Source organism: Benincasa hispida, chromosome 5 (assembly GCF_009727055.1).
Source record: "Benincasa hispida cultivar B227 chromosome 5, ASM972705v1, whole genome shotgun sequence".
In the NCBI taxonomy this organism is placed as follows: Eukaryota; Viridiplantae; Streptophyta; class Magnoliopsida; order Cucurbitales; family Cucurbitaceae; genus Benincasa; species Benincasa hispida.
In genome coordinates, this window is record NC_052353.1 from 30,549,295 (window position 1) to 30,556,754 (window position 7,460).

A 7,460-nucleotide genomic window follows, 5' to 3' on the forward strand; every position below is an offset into this window, starting at 1 on the left:
ACTAGACAAATTTGTTTAAAAGAAGAATTACAATACATGTTGTTTTTTCTAAGGAGTTGTTTTTTATTTTTATTTTTTAAAATCAAAAGTGTTTAAATAAAAATAAATTTTTGAAAGATTATTTTTTTCTAAATCATTCCAAACACGTTATTAGACTAAAATTGAATAGATATATTTATTTAGGCTATATATGTAGAAAACCCTAATTTAATTTAATATCATTTTCATTTTCTTGTCAGTTAATTTAACTAACTTGAAGACTTAGAATCATTTTCTAAACATAAAGGTTTAAAATATTTAAAACAACTTTGTGATCAAATAAAAACTAAAACTAAAACTTTATGATTTTTTATTCTTCAAATGTAATTTGATAAAAAAAATAAATTTGATATTAAAATACTAGTTTATTTCAATTAGCGTATTATGGTAAAAAAAAATGAAAATGATATTAAAAAAGACCATTTTTTAAATTAGTTAAAGTGACAAAAGTCTATGAAATTTTATTTCAAAATCTAGTAAAATTAAAATATCAAATTATTAAAATAATAGATTAAATAAAATTATAATTTTAGCCAAAATCTCTATTTCAATTTTTTTTAAAAAAAATATTATTCACAATTTTTTAGTTTATTTTAAACTTAACTATATTATGACAAATTTAAACTAGTCTAAAATCTAATCAATGATTAAATACAAGAAAATATTTCATAAACTAAAGATTTATAAGTCTGCACTTCATTCCCAGATTTAAGTTTGCAACCCAAACACAGGCTTCTTAAATTTAGACTTCAAAAACTTGCACTTCAATTTTCTTAAACCCGGACTACTTAAACCTCTCAGCCTAATCCCCAGACTTAACATTCACAGACTTAAAATTCTAAACCTGCGCGCCAAACCCCCAAGGGTCTTGCAAGCTCTTGACCAAGTTCTTTATGTCATTCCCAAAGTCTTTCTTTGTCATGTTTTGGATATTGGTTCAAGGCTCGGGAGGAGGTGGCCTTAAGGAATTGATCAAAATCTCCAATCAACCATATATACCATGGAAGAATAGATGACAACCAAACTTCCTGTTAGAGCTTTGATGTTGCCTATATTTTTTAAGTGTGTTCGTGGCTATTGGTAACCTTGTTCTTCATCTTATCCCACATGATATTCATCACCTGTCCCATATATTGTTTTATAAAATGTCCCCCCGCTAAAATTGTGATCCTAGAATAATTTATGATCCTAAAATTGGTAACCTTGATTATACTAGAATAAATTATGATCCTAAAATCCTGGTCGAAACTATATGTTCATTGTCATAATTATCATGGTCTACTCCAAATTTTGTACTAGTGGTGAAAAGAAAGGGAAGGCAATTGTCTTCCGGACATCAAATTGTTGAAATACAAGGTAGGATGTGAGAATATGAATTGAAATATTTAATTTAAATATAAAGGCTAAATTATACAAAATACCTCTAAACTTTGTATTTTGTGTCAAAAATATCTTTGAACTTTCGATAGTTTCAAAAAAGCCTTTAAGCTTCCAAAAATAGTTAAACAATATCCTTACCATTATTTTGGATGAAAATTATTAGCATTTTGTTTAAAAAATATATTTAAATGTTCAAAAGTTTCAAAAATACCTTTAAACATAAAAAAACTTCAAAAGTACACTTACTATTAGTTGATGAACAAAAACAGTTCATATTAATTTAAAAATTATCCTTGAACTTTCAAAATTTGCATTGATACTCTTGACCTTATAAAAGAAAGTTTAAAAATACTTCTATTGTTAGTATAATGATCAATTTGTTTAAAGTTTTCTTAAGTTCGAAAAGAATCGATTTAAAAACAAATTATATAGATATCATATTTTTTTATCATATAAATACTCTCATTTTTCTCCTATTTATCCAATTCTTACCTCGATTTTCTCACAACAAAATACAAACCAGAATTCAAATTAAAGCATAAAATTTCACAAAATATCACAAATTTCTAAAATCAAAATTTCCCTTTAAAACTTACCAGAATAGTAAATAGTAAAATTCAAAAAGGTCATCTTTAGCTATTAACACACACTCAACGATTAATGTACAATCTAATTAAAACACATGCACTTAAAGTAGTTCCCTTATTGTTTCCATTCTATATACCTTAACTGAAGGGAAAAATATATTTTTTATGAGATAACTAAATCAAAGGTCAAACAATTAACAAGAAGAGAGTTAGATGGGAGAAAAAATTGGAGAGAAATTCTTGACAAGGAATTTATATCAAAAAGTATATAACTTGACACTTTTCTTAAGTTGTTCACAATGAGTCATAAATATTCTAGAATTAGAGGTCCTACCGGGAGTCGAACCCAGGTCGCTGGATTCAAAGTCCAGAGTGCTAACCACTACACCATAGAACCGATGTATAATTAAACACAACGTTTTTTGAAACCAATTTATACTAAAGTTTACAAAATATGCAAAATCTGAACCCTCTGCCAACTTATTTCACTTCACAGCTCATTCAGTTTCCTTAATCACACCAGGTGGCCCCATGAAATTTCCTGAGGTTTAAAATACTCACAGAAATGTTATATTCTTTCACGAAAATAGTATTGTTCTTTTAACCTTGGGACATAGAAATACATATTTTATTAAGCAAATTATGTTTCTATGTCATGTTTATTATTTAAGTATGTTTTCATTTCCCCTAAGTAACGGTCAATTTCTTGGAGTCTACTTGATCTGGCAGTATGTTACAAGGCTCAAAGATCCCAAAGAAACAGAAGAAGCTTAGATGGTCCATCATGTATTTTCTAAGTATCAAAACTATCATGTTCATATTAAGGGGAATGGTAGAACCCTAGATGGAATCGTTGTAGTATAAATCTAAGTAAAGTTGTTTGGTACTATATATAGGTTAAGAAGGTAGTCCGAAAAGGGGTGTGATAAGAAGGTAGTCTGAGAAGGGGTGTGATAAAGTATGAGTCTCATTGTGTGAATATTTCTTGAGATCGCAGAAGAGATGCCATATCATATATATATATATATATATATATATATCCATTAAGTATTTTGAAATAGGGGTTTGATTACTCACACAAACTTAGGCTAAATTATTTATCCAAGTTTTAGTTTTGTTTTCCTCGAACATAACTTTTATGTTTGGATTGTTGGCATAATGTGAAATATTCAAGTTTGTTAAACTCTTTAATAAACTAATCACATTATGTTATAATGAAAGTTTGATTAAATTAATTCTCAGGTCAGTTCTCAGATAGGAGTGTTTCGTTACAGAACCTTCCTTAGACAGGGTTCCCTTATAGGCAACATTTTATTATTAAAATCTTAATTTACTCATTCTAAAAAATTTAAAACTAAATTAAAAGATCTAATTTAATCTAATCTCATTAGATAATCATGCAATTTACTTTTCTCATTATAATTTTAATAAAGATAAATCAAAATTTTAAACTATTTAAAATTGAAGCAATTTTATCTTTATCAAGTAAGAACCTAACCTCGTTAGAGAAGCGTGCAATCTTTCTAATCTCATTGAAAAATGGAAGAATAAATTAAAATCAATTTTATCTTAAACTAAGCAAGATCTTAGTCTTATCAGGAAGCATGCAATATTTCTAATCTCATTAGAAAATTATAAAGATAATTTAAAAGTTTAAACTATTTAAAATTTAATTAAAATTATCTTTATCTAAAGATGCAATCTTACTTAATTCTTTATTTTATTATTTAATATAACACTTGTATTTTAATTAAATAAAAATCTCTATATGAATCTCTACAACAATTTAAATATAACACATATTTAAAATTAAAGAGAATCTCTACATGCATAAAATTATGAATTATCTTAACAATTTAAATATAACACTTATATTTAAAGAGAATCTCTACGTGCACACAATTAAGAATTATCCTAACAATTTAAATGTAACATTTATTTAAATAAAATCTCTACATACATTGAACTAGGAATCATCTTAACAATTTAAATATAACATTTATATTCAAATAAAAGAAATTCTCTACGTGCATTTAACTAGGAATTATCCTAACAATTGAAATATAACATTTATATTTAAATAAAAGAGAATTTCTACATGCATTTAATTTGGAATTATCCTAATTACGCTATTCAGAGAACTTTTTTCCACAAATGCGACGCCATTCACAAAACGTCTTCGATGTGTTCGTTTTCATCTCCGTTTTTCTAGGTTTTCTTCACAAAAACTTTTTGCCACGAATGAGACGAACTTATAGACTCAATTTACATTGATCTCATCAATTAAAACGGTAAATCTAAAAGCCAAAAGCCTAAACAGCCAACTTGAAACCGAAATTAAAATCATATACATCTCATGCATCAATTTCAAAAGCAACCTACTATTCTTGATTTTTAATTCGAATAAAAAATCAAAGATTAACTCTAATACCAATTGAAAGAAATTGAATCCGGAAGCGTGTGATTGTATTCTTTGTTTATTTGAACGAATTAATACAAATAATCAAGAAAAGGTTAAGCAATATACTTTTGCTGATGCACAGTTGGAACTTGCATACTCTGACAAGGATTCGTTCAGAGTAAAGCAACATACTCTGACAAGGATTCGACATGTGGGAACTGTTTATTAAAAAAATATAGGGAATATGGAAGAAGAATTTTCTTAAAACTTTTCTAAGAAAATTGAGAGAATTTCTAGAGGGAGAGTTTCAAAGTAAACATAGAGATTATTCTTGTAGATAGTAGAATGTATAGAAGTAAGTGCCATGAGGACTCACTAGGGCTCTATTTGTAGAACTCCACCAGGTTACTCCTAATAGGTGTTACTCCTAATCCTATTAGGATAACCCATCTGCAGATATTTTTAAATTAATATCTATTATTATCCAATATTAAAAGATATTTACCCAATAAATATCTCATATTAAATGGTTTTAAATATTTATCATATTAAAATATCTATTCTTTGTAGTATTTTAATTATCTACTAATATCCAATATTAAAAGATAACTATTCATTTAAAATCTCATATTAAATGGATTTAAATATTTATTCTCTACATTATCTCTTTAATTTGAATCTCATAATTAATTACTTGAATCATATTCAAATAAATTAATTCTCCCAATAAATATTCAATTCGAATCTTATTCAAATTAAATAATTTATTTATTTATATGGATCTCATCCAAATAAACAATTAATTATTTGAATCATATTCAAATAAATTAATTCTCCCAATAAATATTCAATTCGAATCTTATTCAAATTAAATAATTTATTTATTTATATGGATCTCATCCAAATAAACAATTAATTATTTGAATCATATTCAAATAAATTAATCCTCCATATTATAAAGTTATAATTTGAATCACATTCAAATATGTTGGGTTTTATGTTCAAAAACTTGTGTTTATAAACAATAAACGAATTCTATTTTTCGATAAAGATATGGTCGTCGGCTGCACCTCTTTTATGTCCAATTTCCTATACAAAGATAAAGACATCAAATTGATTGAGGCCTTTAGGTCACATAGAGCTCTACTTACCATTAAGCTCCCAATGATGCAGAGAATTATGAAGCTTTCAGGATCCTTCATTTTTTGAGGCAGCTTCCTATGAAAATTTGCACTACATTCCTCTATCAAGCTCACCGTCTCAAAATTTTCAAATTTCTTCTTTTTTGACAACACATTCTTCATAAACTTGGCATAATTCAACATTTGCTCCAGCGCATCTGCAAATGGAATATTTATATGCAGCTTCTTAAAAATGTCTAAAAATTTGGCAAATTGATCATTTATCTTCTTCTTTTGAAAATGTTGAGGATAAGGGATGTTGTTACAAACAAGAGGTAAAGGGTTAGAAAAACTCCTTGAATTTGATGATGTGGGTACATCAATTTCCTCTTTTTGGGATTTACTTTCAATTCTTTCTCAATGTTCCTTGTCATAGAATCATCGGTCTTTTGCTCCTCCTCATCCGTCCATTTGGGTTCAGTTACGACTCTCCCGCTTCCCAAGTTCATTGCCTTGCACTCCTCTTTATTGCTTTTCTTAGCACAACAGAAGATCTTACCTGATTGTATGGCGTTATTGTAGTCGCCATCTGGTTAAACTGGGCCTCAAGGTTCTGAATGGCCTTGCCTTGACTGGTCATGGTACTTTCGAAGTAGTTCACTCGACTTCTGGATTCTGTGATGAATTACCTCATCAATTCCTCCATTGAGGGCTTCTATTCAGAAGGTGGTGAAGGAGTTAAACAACTTGGGTGGCCCTACAAAACATTTTTAGTGTTAGCATAAGGGAAGCTTTCATGATTACGCAAACCTGATTGACACTGGGTCGGTTGATGTGTCGGATATGGGTTCAGTTGTGCTCCTCAAAATTGACTGTGCTGTTGCACAAAATTTGCCTACTCAGTATTTAGCACCTCCTATGATGGCGTTGCATGGCACGCCGCTATCGAAGCAACTAATGGTTGGGTACCTGCAGACAGAGATTCATTACGTTAGTCAAGGCCGCCACTTGTACCTTTAACGCCCCTATCTCATTGAGCTCGTAAAGGCCTGCCATTCTAGATGTGCCTCGTTTTGATGTCCAATTATAACTTGTGGTGGCCATATCCTCTAACAGTGTCTGAATAGCGGTTGAAGTCTTTGCAAAAATTGAGCGACCTACAGCAGCATCCAAAATGGATTTCGTAGTGCTGGTCAGCCTGTTGTAGAGCAACTGAATCTGTAGCCAGTCAGGATATCCATGTTGAGGGCACTTCGACAGCAGCTCCTTATAGCGCTCTCCATGACTCAAATAACTGCTCATCCTCCCACTATCTGAATGTGCCAATTTCTGTCCTCAGTCTGCTCGTTTTCATAGGAGGGAAAAATTTGTATAAAAAGGCTTGGGCCAAGTCATCCTATGTGGTTATACTTCCCATTGAAAGTGACTCAAGCCAATCTTTCGCCTTGTCCTGCACAGAAAAAGGAAACAATCTCAGTCTAATGGCATCAGAAGAGACTTCATTTATTTTTACCGTTCCACTAATTTCCAGGAAAGAGCGAATATGCTTATGCGAGTCTTCATATGGGCTTCCTCTAAATGCAAGGTCTCGTGTCATCTGAATTAAACTAGGTTTCAATTCAAAATTATTGGCATTAATTGGGGTCTCTGTAATGCCTGTCTGTGTGGTAGGGATAACAAGTTGGTCTTTGCAATGCCCATATGGGTCGTAAGGATTGCTAGTTGGAAATACTCTCTAATGGTTCTATCAGCTCCCCCTAGATCTCCCATGGCGTCGAGCTTAAGTCTACCAAAGCTACAGAATAAAACAAAAACAAAAAAGAAACACAAACGCCCAAATTAAGATCAACTCGATCTTAGTAATATTAAGTTTGGGAAAAATTCTCTTACTAGTCCTCGACAATTGCGCCAAAAACTTGATGCGTTGCGTAA

At 30.1% G+C, this 7,460-nt stretch overlaps 1 non-coding gene across 1 annotated transcript; it reads right to left on the minus strand.

Annotated features, from left to right (window-relative positions):
• Positions 1–2,331: 2,331 nt before the first annotated feature.
• On the minus strand, positions 2,332–2,403 carry TRNAQ-UUG. Its single transcript has one exon. It is a non-coding gene; the product is annotated as a tRNA-Gln (tRNA).
• Between the last annotated feature and the right edge of the window lie 5,057 nt (positions 2,404–7,460).